The following is a 19,365-nucleotide window of genomic DNA, read 5'->3' as shown; positions in this document are numbered from 1 at the left end:
GTTGTTGTTTATCTAAGGATAATGGTTAATGTGTTTGTTTGCGTCGGTGGAATGTCAAAATAAAAAGTGTTTCAAACGCAATCAATTGAAATTAATTTGCATAAAGGAATGTCCGCATAGGCATTTTGCCAGCTCAACAACTCAACTGAACTTCATGGGTCATGGGTCATGGGGCAACCGACCCAAAGTTCGAGAATACCCGTTGCTGGTGGCACGTTAGCTCTTTGTTGCTTGATTTGCGGCTCTCTCTCGCTCTCGCTCTCGGTCTGGTTTTGTGTCGTCTTTACAATTAGATTTTAATTTGCCCATAATGAGCAGGGAATGGGAAATGCGAAATGTGAAAATGGGAAATCAAACAGCAGCAACAAAGTCTGCGTTCAGAGTGACACAAACCCATGTACAACATTTTCATATTGCTTCCTGTTTGCCACTCGTGTTTCCCTTTCTCGTCCTTCTTTTCACCAACGTCGTCGTCTGTTCACTCCGCATATGACTCGCATATGACCCAGGGGCATTTTTCGGCACTGTTGGCACAGCTGAGTTTTAGGGTTTAAAATTAATTAAGCGGAAGCGAGCGCGCAAGTACGTTTGATTGTTTTAGACAGTTGCTGATTTTTCTAAAATTCATTCTCATTTAATTTAATATCCGGTCGCTGCTGCCCCAAATGACTTTCACATCCAAATCGTTTAAAGCTTCACGATTTCAGTTCAACATTTTCTTCAATTTCTCGTTAACAGTTTCTCTTCACTTAAAGGATTTCGCATTGTGCTCAAATATTTGCTTGTAGTAGTTGAAAACTTGATCGGTCCAAGGTAAATATTTGACAGCAGCTTACCAACTTGTTGAGTTGCAGCAGTTGTTTTGTTGCCCAACTTTGTGGTAAAGTGCGCTGCCAACTTATTGCGAATGTATTTGATGAGTATTTGAGGCGTTTGTCAAGTTTTCGTGCTGCTAATTTAACGCAAGTAAAAGTGCTGCCAACTTATTGAAAGGTCTTTGGTGTTTGGCAGTTTTTCGTGCTGCCAACTTACTGGTGTATAAGGGCTGCCAACTTCAGGTCAAATTTTCGTGCTGCCAACTTAACACTGTAAAAGTGCTACCAACTTATTGAGAATGCTTTTGATAAGTCTATGGTGTTACTCAGGTTTTGGTACTGCCAACTTAACGGTGTAAAAGGGCTGCCAACTTATTGAGAATGTCTTTCACGGTCTTTGATGGTCTTTGATGCTTTTCAGTTTTTCGTGCTGCCAACTTAACGCTGTAAAAGTGCTGCCAACTTATCGAAAGGTCTTTGGTGTTTGGCAGTTTTTCGGTGTAAATGCGCTGCCAACTTCAGATCAAGTTTTCGTGCTGCCAACTTAACACTGTAAAAGTGCTAAGAACTGGTTCTGGTACTGCCAATTTAACGGTGTAAAAGGGCTGCCAACTTATTGAGAATGTCTTTTATGGTCTTTGATGCTTTTCAGTTTTTCGTGCTGCCAACTTAACGCTGTAAATGCACGGCCAACTTCAGATCAAGTTTTCGTGCTGCCAACTTAACACTGTAAAAGTGCTAAAAACTTATTGAGAATGCTTTTGATAAGTCTATGGTGTTACTCAGGTTTTGGTACTGCCAACTTAACGGTGTAAAAGGGCTGCCAACTTATTGAGAATGTCTTTGATGGTCTTTGATGCTTTTCAGTTTTTCGTGCTGCCAACTTAACGCTGTAAATGCACGGCCAACTTCAGATCAAGTTTTCGTGCTGCCAACTTAACACTGTAAAAGTGCTAAAAACTTATTGAGAATGCTTTTGATAAGTCTATGGTGTTACTCAGGTTTTGGTACTGCCAACTTAACGGTGTAAAAGGGCTGCCAACTTATTGAGAATGTCTTTGATGGTCTTTGATGCTTTTCAGTTTTTCGTGCTGCCAACTTAACGCTGTAAATGCGCTGTCAACTTCAAATCAAGTTTTCGTGCTGCCAACTTAACACTGTAAAAGTGCCACCAACTTATTGAGAATGCTTTTGATAAGTCTATGGTGTTACCCAGGTTTTGGTACTGCCAACTTAACGGTGTAAAAGGGCTGCCAACTTATTGAGAATGTCTTTGACGGTCTTTGATGCTTTTCAGTTTTTCGTGCTGCCAACTTAACGCTGTAAATGCGATGCCAACTTCAGGTCAAGTCAGGTTTTCCAGTTGATAATTTAACGCTGTCAACTTATTGAGAAGGTATTTGATAAGCTTTTGGTGTTTGTCAGGTTTTCGTACTGCCAACTGAATACTATAAAATGGCTTTCAACTTATTGAGAACTTATTTTATAAGTCTGCAGAGTTTGTCAGATTTTCGTGCTGACTTTACACTATAAAATGCTGCCAACTTCAGGTTAGGTTTTCGTGCTGCCAACTTAACACTGTGAAAGCGCTGTCAACTCGTTAAGAAGAAGCTAAATCCTTATTAACTTATTAAAATTTGTTGTTTAAAAGTTGTGAGGAAGCTGTTTCAAATTTTGGATATTAAATGAATGTCCCAAAACAAAAAAAGATGCTTCGCTAGAGAGGAATACAAAGTAGTGGTAGTAACATATTATCAGAAGTAGATGCTACATGATTAGTTGGCTGCTTTTCAGCTTATTCGAAATTTCCCATGAAAAGTTCTTCCATCTGTGATGAGTTGACACAAATAAATGTTGTTGAGAAATTTGAATCTGCAATTACCAAGTGGCGTCTGGGTTTAATTAATGAGCATGACTTGTGCAATCTTTTTTTTAACGAATCATCATCATCGCTCTCTCTCTCTCTCTCTCTCCTCTCTCTCAGTTCTTTTGTGTGTGTGTTTACTGTCACTTTGCCATTAGGTTTGTGTCGGGATTTATTTGTGAGCTGCCGATGCCTGTGCTTAAGTTATGCACAAATGACAGACTGGTGTTGTCCTGTCGTAATATGCGGCGCAAACAAGCGCAAGGAAACAAAAGCAAATCACGCGACCAACTGTGGCAAATAATAATTGAAAACTCCACCCCACCTTAATCCTCCTCCCTCCCCACTCCTCCAACAATTTCATGTGTATGACAATCATCAATCATTTAGCTGCTGTTGCGTGATGTTTGACCTGCAACACGAATGTGCCACGCATCCACACTCGGTGAGGAGAGGGGGGCAAGCTGGCCAGGGCTACAGGTCGTGTCGCGTCCACTTTCAGGGCAGAACAAATTGCCGAGCTGTGCTGTGCTGTGTCCTCCCTCCTTCCGCCCTCTGGTGCTAAATGGCAGGGGTGTGGCTGATTGAAGGCGGCTGATCGATTGATGACACCGAGGTGCGGTCGAGGTCGAGGAGAAGAGCGAGGGAAACGGCCGAGAAATATGCCGGAATAATGCCATAAAGTGTCATGAATACAAAGAACATATAAATAGATAATATATCAGATATAAAGTATAATATATAGCATACATATATAAAGAATATATAGCAAATAATGCAATATAGTATCAACAATATATCAGAGATATAGTACAGATAATGGAATGAAGTATCAAGAGTATAAAGAAGAAATAGGTATACATCAGAGTTATAACGTATATATAGCAAAGATGATGCGGTAAAGAGTCAGCCAAGAAGTTATAAATAGATAATATATAAGAGATAAAGTATTACATATAGTATATATACTATAGTTACATATATGTAAAGAATATATGGAATATGGAAATCAGAAATATAGCCAATTATGCAATAAAGTGTCAAAAATACAAAGAACATATGGGAGAGGAATATGGCGAACAATATATCAGTGATATAGTACAGATAATGGAATGAAATGTCAAGAATATAAAGAAGATATCGAAATACATCAGAGCTATAACGTATATATAGCAAAGATGATGCCGTAAAGAGTCAGATATGCAATGAAGTTATGAGTAGATAATATATAAGAGTTAAAGTATTACATATAGTATATGTAAAGAATATATGGAATATAGATATCAGAAATATAGCAAATTATGCAATAAAGTGTCAAAAATATAAAGAAGATATGGGAGAGGAATATGGCGAACAATATATCAGAGATATAGTACAGATAATGGAATGAAGTGTCAAGAATACAAAGAAGATATCGATATACATCAGAGTTATAACGTATATATAGCAAAGATGATGCCGTAAAGAGTCAGATATGCAATGAAGTTATGAGTAGGTAATATATCAGAGATATGTATAGCGAAAATATGGAAAAACAATGGGATAAAGTGTAAAAAATATAAAGAAGATATAAGGTAGAAATATGATAAGCTATAAATAGCGAATATATAGCAAAGACAATGTGATGAAATGGTGAAGATACATAAAAGACATAGAAGAAATATGGTTTTTGTTCACCATATCATTCACTTCTATCAGGGATATAGCCAAGATATAGCACAAATGCATAGAAAATATAGGCGGGATATGGCGAAAAAATATGAAATGAATATGAAGAAGAAGGAGATATAGAGGAAATATTGGGGGAAGATATAGCCGATAAACAAATATTACAAATATGTAGAAAAGATATAGCACAGAAGTATGAAAGATAAAGAGAAGATATGACAGATACAAGGCGAAGATTTGATTTAAATCTAGGGCAATTCCTTGAGGGAAAATATCGTAGACTTAAAAAATGAATAGATATTTTAAATGATATGTCGACTATGAATTTAAGATGTGGGGCCAAATATATAGGATTGATGTAATTTGATTATAAATGATTTTTTATTGATGTCCTGAAACCATGTTATATAACTGTAGTTTCATTCAGTTGTATACTATACTTAAAAAGACTAACTTCAAAAACAATTATATCGAACTATTGATACTTATTGACAGTGTGCCCAGATGAACATTAGTCAGGATATATAGGACGCAGAATTGGGTTAGATTTGGCAAATAACTAACAATTACATAGGGAAGATTTGGGCCGCTAACTTTTTTGAGTAATAGAAAAACATTGCGGAATTATTCTTCAAATATACCAAATATACTAAAAAATACTAATAATTCGAAATATACCATAAAGAACAAAATATGCCAGTAATAGCAAAACATTGCGGTATTATTCTTCACATATACCAAATATACTACAAAAATACTAAAAATTCGAAATATACCATAAAGAACAAAATATACCAGTAATAGCAAAACATTGCGGTATTATTCTTCAAATATACCAAATATACTACAAAAATACTAAAAATTCGAAATATACCATAAAGAACAAAATATACCAGTAATAGCAAAACATTGCTATATTAATCTTCAAATATACCAAATATACTACAAAAATACTAAAAATTCGATATATACCATAAAGATCAAAATATACCAGTACTAGCAAAACATTGCGGTATTATTCTTCAAATATACCAAAAATACTAAAAATTCGAAATATACCATAAAGAACAAAATATACCAGATTGCCAGCGAAAGCAAATAAAATACGTAGTAAGCTGGTGCAATAGAATTTCTTAAATAACTTATGGCGATCATTAGGAAAACGAATATTAGGATTTAGATACAGAAATATAGAAAATATAGGGAGGAGATATGTCTGAGATATACTGTGCTTCTCCATAGCCGACAAAGCTATCAAATATTCAAAAATAAAAGAATGAATTCTTTTTGTGTGCATTAGTTAATGCACGACTCGAAAGACGATTTCACTTGCAACATCATTTTGATATTTATATTTATATTTATTTTCATTTTCACGTTTTTGGCGTGTGTTTTTGGTCGGGCTTTTGTTTTATGAGGCTGTGCCGAGTTGACTTCTAATTGAAAAGAGGTTGAGCAAATAAACACAAATCGTAATAAAAGTTTATATGCAATAAATATTTTGTCGGTCGTCGAGACGGAGACAGAGACGGTGACGAGAAGAGCGCAGCCGTTGTTGCTTTTTGCTTTTGAATTTTTCATTTGAAAAATAAAATTGAAAATTCAATTTCGCAATCATTTTGGCACCCCCCCAGACACCGAGCTGCCGACACTCCCCTTCTTCCTTCTCCTGTATAAGGATGAAACTCCTGGCTGTGTTGCCACCCTTCGCAGCAGATTAAAAACGACAAACTCCTGCAGTAGTCCCCCCCTCCGACCACCCCTCCGACCACCCACTTCACCAGTCGACGACGACATTCGGGAGTCACGTTTTGGGTTTGAGTTGTTGTTTCGTTGAAGCTGAAGCTGGACCAGCTTCGGATTCTGTTTCTCCTCCTGTTTTCTGTTCCTGTTTCTGCTCCTGTCCGTGGTCTTCATTAGGCTGGCAGATAGTAATTGCCGGGACTTGAAAGTTTGCCCGGTTAGATTTTCGACTGCAGCTAAGGCTATAAAGCTAAAGCCAAAGGCCTGACTATCCAGCATAATAATAATTAAAACAAAAAAGCACAAAAAAGAAAAGTTTCCAAACAGTACAAAAAAAAGAAAGCAAAGGGTGGCAGCCCTGGCTGGCTTTAAGACACCAACAAGAACAGGACCCTTTTAAAGAGTTGCCATTTGTTGAATGGATTCCCAAATAAGTACAGGTTGTTATGCTTTTCAGCCTCCGCCTGGAACATTATTAATTAACCCCTTGTTAGTCCCAGCATCTTCTTCTTTCTCATTTGCTCATCTTTTTTTTCGCTTTTTAAATTATGCATCTATTAATGTTTAAAGCGCATAGACCCCAACAAAAAAAAAACACACACACACACCGGGACAATCCATAGTCCGAAATGGGCCCATCAGGTTTTATGTGCGCTTGCACAAACCGTTGTCAAGGAATTATGGCCCACTCGCTAAAGGGTCAACATGTTCATAAATATTTGCATAATTATGTAACCCAACTACAACACAGTCCCAAAAACAACCGGCTATGAATGAAATGTATATTATGTTATATACTTTTACCTGGGCGTATTATATCTAATGAAAGCAACAATTATGAGCGCTGCTCCAAACGCGAATCGAAAACACACACAAAACAAATAGAATAGACTTTTAAAGTTTAGTCGGTGCATTATGAATATACTACATGTTAAAAAACCTAAATTAATAGAATTTCACAAAATTGTACACACAAAATATTATTTAATTCTGCTCCATATTAGACAAATTCTTTTGTTTGAAAACAAATCAAAGTCATATCAAAAATTATATTAAAATTTTATGATGTAAACCAAATAAAAAGTATTATAAAACGATAGACTTCATATTAGATGAATTTTTCTTAAAATTAAAAGGAAATCAAATAAAATAGTAAGCTTTAAGTATTCGGACTCTTTTGCTTAAAGATAAGATCATAGTATAGTATATAGTATATCTATATAGTATGTCTGGATACTTAACAAAACATCAAATAATAAAGTACCCTTTTATATTCAGCTTTCTTTGCTTTAAGATAGCTTACCAAAAATAAAAATATATATATTTATAATCTTAATAGAATATTAGAATTAGTTTTTATATAACTCATAAAATCAAATCAACATATTTATATTAAAAAAAATGAAGAAAACATTTTCTAGTATATTGTATTTTTATTGTATACAGTATATTTGTTAGTATATAGTACATCTGTAAGCTGCTATCATTGAATTGTTGTCAGAAATATTAAAAAAAATATTAGGAGAAAACATTTTATAGTAGAATATAGTATATTTGTTGGTGTATAGTATATCTGTATAGTATATTTTTATCTGTATAGTATATCTGTATAGTATATTTTTATACTTTCCACTTTGAACTGTTGCCAGAATTCTTTTTCATATAACTAAGAAAGCAAAATTGCATATTTCAATTTAAAAAAAGACGAAAACATTTTCTAGTATAAAGTGTAGAATAGTATATTTGTTAGTATACAGTATATCTGTATACTTTTTTCTTTGAACTGTTGTCAGAGTTCTTGTTCATACAACTGACAAAGCAAATCAAGTTATTATATTAAAAAAAAGAAGTAACATTTTCCAGTATATTGTATAGAACTTTTGTTAGTATATAGTAGTATATTGGTATAGTATACTAGTTAGTATAGTATACTAACTTAGAACTGTTGCCAGAATTCTTTTTCATATAACTAAGAAAGCAAATCAACATATTTATATAAAAAACAAGAAGAGAACATTTTTTTTTTGTATATAATACAGTATATTTGTTAGTATATAGTATATTTGTGTACTTCTATCTTTGAACTATTGCCAGGATTCCTCTTCATATAAGCAAAGTAAATCAATATATATATTTAAAAAAAAGAACAAAACATTTTATAGTATATAGTATAGTATATTTGTTAGTATATCAGTGTATTTTAATTATTTAACTATTGTGAGAAATCGTGCCAAAATACAAACAACAAACATAGCAAAAATAAGCCAAAGCAAAAGCCATGAATGGCACATTCGTTTAATAGACACAAAGAGATGTGGAAAATTAGGAATTCCGGGCGTTAGTTAGTTGTTCTAGTGCAGAAGAAGAAGCACGCGTTCTTTAGGATAGACAAAGCAGTGACAAAAAGCAAGAGAGAGAGAGAGCGAGAGAGATAGGGATAAAACTATTCGTTGTTTCGCATTTATTTAGACAATAAATGCTCTATAGAGTTAATCACAGTGTTTGTGTGTGTGTGTGTGTGTGTGTGTAGCAAAAGTTTTGTGTCGAAGCATTCAACCACAAAAGGACAAAGGACAAAGCCGGAGCGCAGGCATTTAAGGAAACGTTTTCAATTAAGGCGAAATACCTTAAGGTAATGTTGAAATCACTTAAAGAAATGATAATCACTTTGTACACACACGTTTACCACCTCGGGGGCTGCTCACTTCACTCCCGCCCCCTCCACTCTTTTCTCTGAATGAGTTCAGCTAATACTAAATACTATATAGTATATGGCTATGGCCCCCAGCTCTCTATTCGAGTCCTTGAGCTCACGTCCTTGTCGTCGTCTAAGTCAGTTCAGGTTGTTGTTCAGTTCACTTGCTTTTGTAGTGGATTAACCCGAGCAAAAGAAATAAATTCACCTGCAGATGCTGACGAGTCGTTGCCACCACCCTTCCACCCATCCAGCTCTCCCCTTCACTCTCTACTCTCTCTGTGTGTGTGCGAATACTTAAGCTTGAGGAATTCCATATGGGGAGAGAGAGGCAATGTAGCACCGGAAATGGCAATATCCAGAGCCAGGATAACAACTGAGGTAGCTGCTGGTTTGCTGTTTGCTCTTTCTTTTGGGGGTAAGCTCTTTTTGGCCAAAAGAGGAAAAAGGTAATTTAGTAAATAATAGGGTCAAAGACAAATATTGTTGTGGGTTGTGGCATTCGCATTCGCTTTTGCTTCTGCTTTTGGTTTTGCTTCCAGCGTGGTTTTTGTGCGTGAAAAGCGTGTATAAGTTACTTTGAAGCAATTGACTACGATTACGATTAACTGCCTTTAGCTGTCGAAGAAGCATATTGATTCCACCACATACTTACACCAACAAAGGGAATTAGATAGAAGGAAGGAGAAAGGGGAGGAGGCAAAGCCAGCCACATTCTATCGTGAGTATGTGCGAAGATATTTACAAGTGTTCTTGAGCTCGACCCTGGGGGGGGGGGTTGGCATATTTTCATATTTTCACTGTCACTTTGAATAACAATTTTAGACAACAAATTTGAAAGAGTCGAAAGAATTCGATTCGCATAAACGATTTGCAGTTGATCTCAAACTCATTAAGCAAAATATTGTCAATAGAACTTAAATTTTATATAATTATTTTTAGGAAAATATCAATTTACACAATTACAGTCAGTAGAACTAATATCTTATATAAATATTTGTGAGAAAGTATCAATTTATTATATTTTTAAGAATTTAAATAACAGTAAACTTATACTGCAAAAATACTAAAAATATACCGTATATATGTATTTAGTATATCAATATCTATGACGAAGATCTAAGAAAGCTACCCATTTTGATTAGAAGTAAAAAAGTGTGGAATTATTCTTACAATACACCAAATTATTACACTGCATTAATACAAAAATATACCAAAAGGCGTATTTGGTATATTGCTGTAGTTATGCACTAAAAAAATATATAATTTGATAATATTATTTTTTTTCGGCATCGGATCTTAGTGGATCTTGGCTGACAATCTGGTATATTTTGATCTCTGTGGTATATTACTATATTTGAAATATACCACAGAGGTCAAAATATACCAGATTGTTAGCCAAAGCAACTAAAAACTCAATTGTGAAGTAACTTAAATATTGTAGAACAATATAACTAAATTCAATAAGTCAAGGATTCTCCTCTGGAGAGATCCCAAAAGCTGATCTTCAAGATCGTTTGTATTTGTAACAAAAAGTATGGTACGCACTATAGTAAAGTATGTAATTTAAATATTGTAGAACAATATAACTAGATTCAATAACAATAAAGCGCAGCATTTATTTAAAATTAAGAATTCTACTTTTGAAGACATCCCAAAGCTGATCTTCAAGTTAGTTTGTATTTGCCCCAAAAAGTATGCTTTGTTTTTGTTTAAATCAAAAATACATATTCCATTAAAGTGCTTGAAGTGTATAATCGTTGCTTACTAACAACTAAGCTATAATTTAAACAAAAATGGTTTTGATTTCTGTGGTATCTTACTACATTCGAAATATACCACATACATACATAGGTAAAAATATACCAGATTTCTCAGCCAAAGCAGCTAAGGCTCTCTAGAGAATTAATTGATATATTATAACATAGAACAATATAACTAGATTCAATAACAAGAAAGCGCAGCATATACTTTTAAGTGAGATCTCAAAGTTTATATTCAAGTTCGTTTGTATTTGCCCCAAAAAGTATGCTATGTTTTTTTTTAAATTTAAAAATACATATTCCATTAAAGCGCTTGAAGTTTATAATCGTTGCTTACTAACAACTAAGCTATAAGTTAAACAAAAATGGTTTTAATTTCTGTGGTATCTTACTACATTCGAAATATACCACATACATAGGTAAAAATATACCAGATTTCTCAGCCAAAACAGCTAAGACCCTCTAGAGAATTAATTGATATATTATAGAACAATAAAACTAGATTCAATAAGAAGAAAGCGCAGCATTTACTTTTAAGTGAGATCTCAGAGTTTATATTCAAGTTCGTTTGTATTAGCCCCAAAATGTATGCTATGTTTTTTTTTAAATTTAAAAATGCATATTCCATTAAAGCGCTTGAAGTTTATGAGCGTTGCTTACTAACAACTAAGCTATAATTTAAACAAAAATGGTTTTAATTTCTGTGGTATCTTACTACACTCGAAATATACCACAGAGGTCAAAGTATACAAGACCCTCTAGAGAATTAAGAGAATTAATTGATATATTATAGAACAATATAACTAGATTCAATAACAAGAAAGCGCAGCATTTACTTTTAAGTGAGATCTCAGAGTTTATATTCAAGTTCGTTTGTATTAGCCCCAAAATGTATGCTATGTTTTTTTTTAAATTTAAAAATGCATATTCCATTAAAGCGCTTGAAGTTTATGCTCAAATTTAAACAAAAATAATGATTTGAATTACTAAAAATTGTATTTGATTTATTTACTACTTGCAGCTAATGGTGGATCAAGAGAACATTCACTCGATGCGAGCGATGTATGCAACTGAAAATTGACTCCCCATAATTTGTTTACAATTTCGCATTTATTTGCTGCTGTGCAAGTGACTCGCCGTAATTTCTAATCAAAGTGAGTAATGTATTAAAAGTAATATTTTGTTCTTTTCCGTGTTCCGTGTTCCCCTGTTTTTTATGCTTTATTCAAATATTTTGTTAATGCAAGATTTTGTGGCTTTTAGACGCTCTCCCCATGCTGGACTTGCCCATAAACATGGCTTGGGTTTGGGCTTGGGGGTTGGGAAGCTATGAACAAAACTTGTTCTTTGATGCAACACATTTCAGTTCAGTTTTTTTTTTTTCTACAAAAGCGCGGTTGTATAGAGGGGGGTGGAGAGGGAGATGGGGAGAGTGTGTGGTAACTGCCAGCGGGAATGGTGCGACGGACATTAAGTAGTAGAATGTTGTCTTTATAACACTGTGAACACAAACAAAGAAAAGGTCACAGCATGCCTTTGGCACAACAACAGCAACAACAACAACAAAAAGTCAAGGAAACTTCTTCTTCTTCTCACCCCGCAGCAACAATTTTTCAATAAATTAGGTTTCTTTACAGATTCCGTCGTCGTCGTCTTTTCAGTATCCATTTAAGTTCTCAGCAGCAATTCACCCCATATTTGTTTTGGCTTTTTTGTGTTGTACGCAAACGAGGGCGAAACTGTTGGCGGCATTTACATCCCCCCCTCCCGCTTCCCCCTCCCTTTCACCCCTCCTCTTCGAGTCTAGGTCCAGGTCAAGTCCGAGGGCCGCGAGCCAAAAATATGCTTTGCTTTTCTTTTTTTTTCTGTTGCCTTCGAGTCGCGTCGCGTCGCTGATTTATGTTCTTTTTAATGTGGCCAAAGTAAATGTCATTTAATTACACCCGATTTAATGGAATTTTACGCATTATCGGTAAATTTTCTGGAAAAACTTCTTCCTTCTTCCTTCCGCCGTTGGCCCTTTTTAACAAGTCAACTTCCCCCTCTGAGTGGCGAAGAAGGGGAGCGCCTGGGGGGGAGCGAAGAGAGAGAGAGAGAGAGAGAGAGAAGAGCAGTCGTCATTTCATAAGCCACAACCAGATGCGACATACTACATCAAAAGGAAATTCTTTGCATTTTTAAACAACCAAATAGCGAGCACAAAAAATTATAGTAAAATACCCCCAAAAAAAAAACCCACAAAAACAAAACAAACAAAAAACATAGATTTAAATTTAAACGGAAACTGCAAACTTTTGAACGCGGAATTGCATTTACTTAATTGCAAAATAAGTTAACTATTACACTAAGTACCTTTATGCTTTTTTACTTAGTCTCAATTTAAATGCAATACTACTTAATTGCTTGGTATATTTCCTACTCTATGGTATATATTTTAAATGTATTGCCATATCGATGTACCAAACATGGCATTTGATATATTTTAGTATTTCTGTGGTATATTTGTAGAATACGGTTTTATGGAAGATGGGTATCGAGTATATTCCAAATATAGCTGTTGGTTTATTTTCGTATTTCTTCGAGGTACTTTTGGTATATTTTTAAAATATTGTTTTATTAAAAAAAGGTAGCGGGTTTCTTAGCCTTGTTGCTCTAATGTAGTTTGATTATAATTCAGAGATTTTATTGATGAATTGAAATTATATAAATTAGTTGCATTCAGAAGGAAATGTTTCACCATATCGATACTTATTGACAGTGTGCCCAAATGACCACAAGTACGAGTATCGTTGCCAAATGCATATCCAACAAAATCATAGTTCCTATAGCATATTATACCATCTATATACTAGTATATTTTAACTTAAAAATCCCAAATCGTTTTGGCTATATCATTTTTCAGTATTATTGAACTGCAGATATATTTTGCTAAGCTTATTAATAAGAGATTATAATAAAATGTAAGCAAGGTTTCTTATATATATATATTTATATTTTTATTTGTTAAGTGTCTATGATATCGTAGCATAAAAACATTATTTCTTTTTTGCTTATTTTTATATTTGGTATAATTTTGAAACCAAGAGTAACTTAAAAATTGTTCTGTTACTGTTTCTTCAACGTATTTATTGTTCATTAAACATTTCTGTATCCATAAAAAAAAGAAATGCTCCATATATTTGTTTAAAATTAGTCAAATTATTGAATTCCATAAAAAAAAAAACAATTATTATTCAATTAGCAAATTAATGGTCAAAGTATTGAATTCGAAAAGTGTCCTAAAAATGTTCTCTCTGATATGAATACATCTATAACAAATCTTATATAGTAATTGGGATCTCCTCGATGTTGTCTCAAGAGTAGATCAGTTAAATTCTTTCGCATCTATAACAAATCTTCTCTAGTAATTGGGATCACTTAGACAGTTATTACAATCACCTGCCAACTGTCAAACGACATTAATTTATGCCCACAAATCTTAAGCTTACAATAAAAAAAAAAGCAAAAAGATTGTTCAAGTAATGAAAACATTTATCTTACTTGAAGCAGATGAACTTACCTGTAGCTAAAAAGGAAAAAAAGGGAAAAAAAGGAACAAAAATGGGAAAGATTGCGGCAATTTGGTGGTCAAGGAGCAAGGAATAACAAAGGCTAATTATAGCTGACAGTAGGTGACTAATCTGTCGACTTAAGCGGGGAAAATGGGAGCGAAAGTAGCGAAAAAAAAACAAGAACAATGTAAAGAAAGTAAAATCATTTCACAGCACATGGCAACATGATGATGGTCACATCTGTCCCAGAGTCAGGATAAAATTGCTTTACGACGAGTTGGTTTTCGTTTTTTTCTGCTGGGTGAGAGTGAATTGCATATTTCAACGGTTCAACGGGGCAGCAGACGGGATGGGGATGCAGAGGGGGGGATGGAGAGGGGGTGGCATTAAAATGCCTTGTCCCAAGCTGTTGGGGAACACGAAGGTAATTGCTATAAAATTGCTTTGTAATTGCTTACTAGAAACAAATAGCCGTCACATTAATAAAAACAAAAAAGTAAAAATGCGGTCTTTTAAAGTAAAGCAGTTGCTCTCCCCCCCCATCCCCGTTTGCCTCCCTCGGAAGTGTTGGACCCACGTCAGGCGTCACCACTTCGGTGGGTAGTGCCAATTTCAGCTCTCAACTCCGGCAAGCGGGAGAACCGCTTTATTTAATTAGACGCTCACAAACCAATTAATCAATTTTGGGGTTCCTGCCTCCCGCATTTTCACTTTCCTCTCTCTCACTCTCTCTCTCTCTCTGTCTTTCTCATTTCGCTCCTTTCTATTCCAATTAACGTTCGCCACTCTTCATTTAGGTCCAGGTCAACCCTGAAGCATCATGTTCTTTCTCTCCGTGTCCATTGTTGTCTATTGTCAATGTCAAATTATGTACACTTTTATGCTAAAATTAAGTAATGCCTCCTCTCTCGACCAACAACAACAACCAACAACAACAACCAGTCAAATTGAGCACACAAAAAATAAATAAAATCCCGTTAAGACCATTTATCACCCGACAATTTGTTGTCGCTTTCTTTCTTTCTTTTCCCGTTTCCGTTTCCATTCCCGTTTCCGTTATCGTTGACGTGATATTATTTACAGAGGACTGATTTCACCCTCTTGATTTTGTTAACCGCATTTGACGTCAACTTTCAACTACGCGTGTTTCTTATCATCTAAACAATGTTTACTTGCTCCACAAAATCACTTGCAATCACTTTCACGCTTTCTTAACAAAAATAACTGTAAATTAATGTCGAAATTACAAATCCTCAAAACATTTTTTTTATTCCTTAGCATTTTATACTAAATATTGAATATTATACCAAATTCACACTAGTATTATATATTTTAACGCAAAAAATCGCAAAAATCCTTTTGACTACATCAATTTTGCATAATTTATGAACTCTAGATAAGTTTCTAAGCAAAGCTAATATGGAAATTTACAAAATTTTGATATACAGTCATTAAAATAGCAGTTCGACAGAAGCAACACTACATAATGTTTTTTTTTTTTTTGCATATTTCTTTTTGTTAGTTGGTAAATAAAAATTATAAAAAAAAAGTAATACAAAAATTCAACATAAATTTATAACTTTGTGCAGACAATATATGCTATATTTTGACTTCTATAGTATATTTCAAATATAGTACTTTAAAGTTTATACCAAATATGACATTCTGTATAGTTTTTAGTATATTTGCGGTATATTAATTTGGTATATATTCAAATGTATACCGCACACTGCGTTACTTTTATTCACAATAGCTAACGGGTATCTCACAGTCGAGCATACTTGGGTTTGCTAATTTGAAACTATTATAAATTCTGATGTGCTCATTAAAATAGCAGTGCGACAGAAGCAACACTATATAACGTTTTTTTTCTGCATATTAAATTTTGCTAGTTGGTAAATAACAAGTAAGAAAGCTACAGTCGAGTGTACTCGACTGTGAGATACCCGCTACTTATTTTAAATAAAAGCAATATATTTTGCGGTATTATTCTCAAAATATACCAAATATACTGTAAAAATACTAAAAATTTACCAAATGGTATATTTGGTATATCGATATAGTACCGCATTCAAAATATACCATAGACTGCACAATATACCAGCTCTAGTAAGTAGGCGTTTTTGCCCATACAAAAGTATTTCTTTAATAACTTCCACAATTTTTATCTGATCAACCAAATTTTTAGGAATCATAAATACTACAGTAATTATTGCATATATTGCATTATTGCGGAAGTGGGCGTGGCAAAAATTTGAAACAAACTTGATTTGCGTGCAAACATAACAAATGCTGTCGTAAAAAAATTAGAGCTCTATCTCCTATAGTCTCTGAGATCTAGGTGTTCATACGGACAGACAGACAGACGGACATGGCTATATCGTCTCGGCTGTTGACGCTGATCAAGAATATATATACTTTATAGGGTCGGAGATGCTTCGTTCTACCTATTACATACTTTTCCTGCCGGCACAAAGTTACCCTTCTACCCTATGGGTAACGGGTATAAAAACAAAATTAGCTGACAGTGTTCAGAAATATGCGGAATTGTACTTAATATTACAATCAATTTTAGAAATGTAGAAGTCAATTGGTATTAAATTATGATTAGCTACTTTTATACCAATTGACTTTCGACATTTCTAAAAATTCATTGAAATATTTAGTAAAATTGCTGAACTACAAAAAAACTTTCTAAACTTATTAAAATCCCATTCAAGTAACGATTTGCTGTGTCAATAATACTGCATACTTAATTCTGAACAAGTGTCATAATATATTTGATATTATAGTTCATTTCTAGCAAAAGTATTTTGCAACTTTTCAAACACGAATCGCAGTCGAAAACTTCGGAAACTTTCTGCCACAAAAATGGAGTGGGAAATATGAAGAAATCTGAGGAAATCAAATAGAAATCATAAACGCAAAAAGATAGTAGTTGAATAATAATCCTGCTCATATGCTACTGCTGTTGTGTGCAATTGAATGTTTATGTTTATGTTATGTTTATGTTTATCGTTATGTTTATGTTTATGTTTATCCTCGGCAATGCTCGAGCAATGTTTATGGCCACGCATGCCAAATGAGCAAGCAAAATTGTTGCGAAAATTAAATCTTATTGTTTATTAAAGTGTTCCTGTACAGGGTAAATTTCCTAAGGGAGAAGCTTATCATATGTCGCCTGAAGTCGTGTCTCTTTCCCACTCTCTCCCACTCTCTCCGTCTAATACACTGTACTACACAAGTGCAGATGAGGCAATAAAATATGCAGCACAAGTGTAAATGAAATGTTAAAGGTGAAACTGAGAGAGAGAGAGAGAGAGCCAAAGCTAAAGTATCAAAAACGCCAAAATTTGCATATTAAAAATTTAGCACATGCATTTGGCCAAGTTGAGGGGGCAGTAAGGTGGCTAAGGGGGGTAAGGGGCAGAGGCAAGTGGAAAGTGGGCAATAAATGCGTGTAGTCAATGCTAATGTGGCCATTAGACTCGTGTGAAATTCATGATCTCATGCAAATCTTCAACGCACAGCACATCCGGCCGATAAAATTTGCAACATTTTGGTGACAAGCGATGGGAGTTGAGTGTGCCACACAGCAGAGGGGGAATTGGAAGGGGAAAGCCATCTGATGGCAGCAAGTGGCAGCATTGTCTGTCTGCCTCTGCCTCTGCCTCGCATTTGAAGGTGTCATAAAAATCCTATTATGCACATTACAATATCAAAAGAACAGGAAGCATAGATGCCACACGGCGTCGGAACATCGCGAATCCCATGAGGAAATGCGAATGCCAAAAGCTATAGTCGATGCCCCCGATGCCCGATTTTCTGTTGCTCTGTTGCCATTGTCGATGTGCCGCAAAGGGCGCAATAATCGTTGGCATAACCGAGAGCATGGGGCATGTGGCATCAAAGCGGTAAATGGCAACAGCAGCACCCACCACAATACACAAACTCAAACTCAAACACAGACACAGACAACCTGAGCTGATGTTACTGTTGCTTTTGCATTTGCTGCGAGGGTTGCCAGGAAATAAAATAAAGAAATTTCTCAAGTAAAGTGTTTCAAAACTCACGATCAAATTATTAAAAATCACACGGAGCTGCAGACAATAAAACAAACCAAAGTCAAGTGTTTAAAAAGTGAATTCGAATTGTAAAGCAAACTTCAACTTCAACAATAATCCACGTAAAAATTCTACAAAAACAATAAAACAAATTAAACTAATAGATATTTAAGTATTGAATTCAAATTATTAAGCAAACTTCAACTACAAATTCTAATAGAAAAATAAAACAAACCAAATATTGAAATCGAATTATTAAGCAAATTTCAACTTCAACAATAATCCAAATAAAAATTCTAAAACATTTTTGAATACTAAATTCAAATTATAAAGCAAACTTCAACTGGCAATAAGTCCCATCAAAATTCTAATATCAAAATTAGACAAACTAAAGTAAAGTGTATTTCAAAATGTAATTCAATTCATTAACTTCAACTCTACATACAAATTTTTTTTAGAAGCAAACAAGTTTTCATAATTATTTGTTCTTGAATTTACCCTAATTTTAAATCAAAATATATAGTGTGTAGTTAAAAACCTAAATAGTTAATAGTACTTCAAATGATCAGTATTAACTCTTTTAAGGTTTTTGTCAATATGTTTACTTCTAATATAGTTTTACGTGTCTTTTAATCGTATTTTAAAAACACATTCATTAGGGATACATATGTAACTTCATATTAATCTAATCGAGTTACTTATAGAAAAAAATATTTGTTTGAGTGTGCTCAAATACCCTTTATTCTTATGAAATACCAAAATACTGAAATATACTGATAGCTATTCGGTATATTGCTATACCATAAAGTTAAAAAAATGATCAAAGAATAGAAAATATGTAACATTGTATGTACCCACTACTCATTATTCTTAAACATTCCGATGTAATATACCAAAAAAATACTAAAATGTGTTGAAGGGTATATTTGATATATCGATGTAGTACTGCATTCGATATATACCACAGAGATCATAATATACCAAAAATACTACAAATATACGAAATGCTATCTGTTTAGTATTACATTCAAAATATACCATGAAGTGTAAAATATACCATATTGTCAGCCAAAGCTAAAAAGAAATTGCATTCTTTGTGGCAACCCTCGATTTGTATTTGGCATCCCTCGCTGTTGTGCTTTAGCTGCGCTCTTGCGTCTTCTGACGAATGCGTCGTAATAAAATGAAGCAACCAGAAGATT

General features: G+C 34.2%; 1 protein-coding gene across 2 annotated transcripts in view; it reads left to right on the top strand.

Moving 5' to 3' along the window:
* The window catches only part of LOC117565843 (uncharacterized), a 328,547-nt gene extending 316,845 nt beyond the window's left edge, over positions 1-11,702 (top strand). For both annotated transcript variants that reach the window (XM_052007886.1, XM_052007885.1), the window contains one exon: positions 11,570-11,702. The gene's annotated coding sequence lies outside the window, so the exon portion shown is untranslated. The remainder of the gene's footprint in view (positions 1-11,569) is intronic.
* The last annotated feature ends 7,663 nt before the right edge of the window (positions 11,703-19,365 follow it).

This window comes from Drosophila albomicans, chromosome X, assembly GCF_009650485.2.
Source record: "Drosophila albomicans strain 15112-1751.03 chromosome X, ASM965048v2, whole genome shotgun sequence".
In the NCBI taxonomy this organism is placed as follows: domain Eukaryota; kingdom Metazoa; phylum Arthropoda; class Insecta; order Diptera; family Drosophilidae; genus Drosophila; species Drosophila albomicans.
Note: the sequence above shows the minus strand (reverse complement) of the source record. Positions and strands in the feature narration are given on the sequence as shown.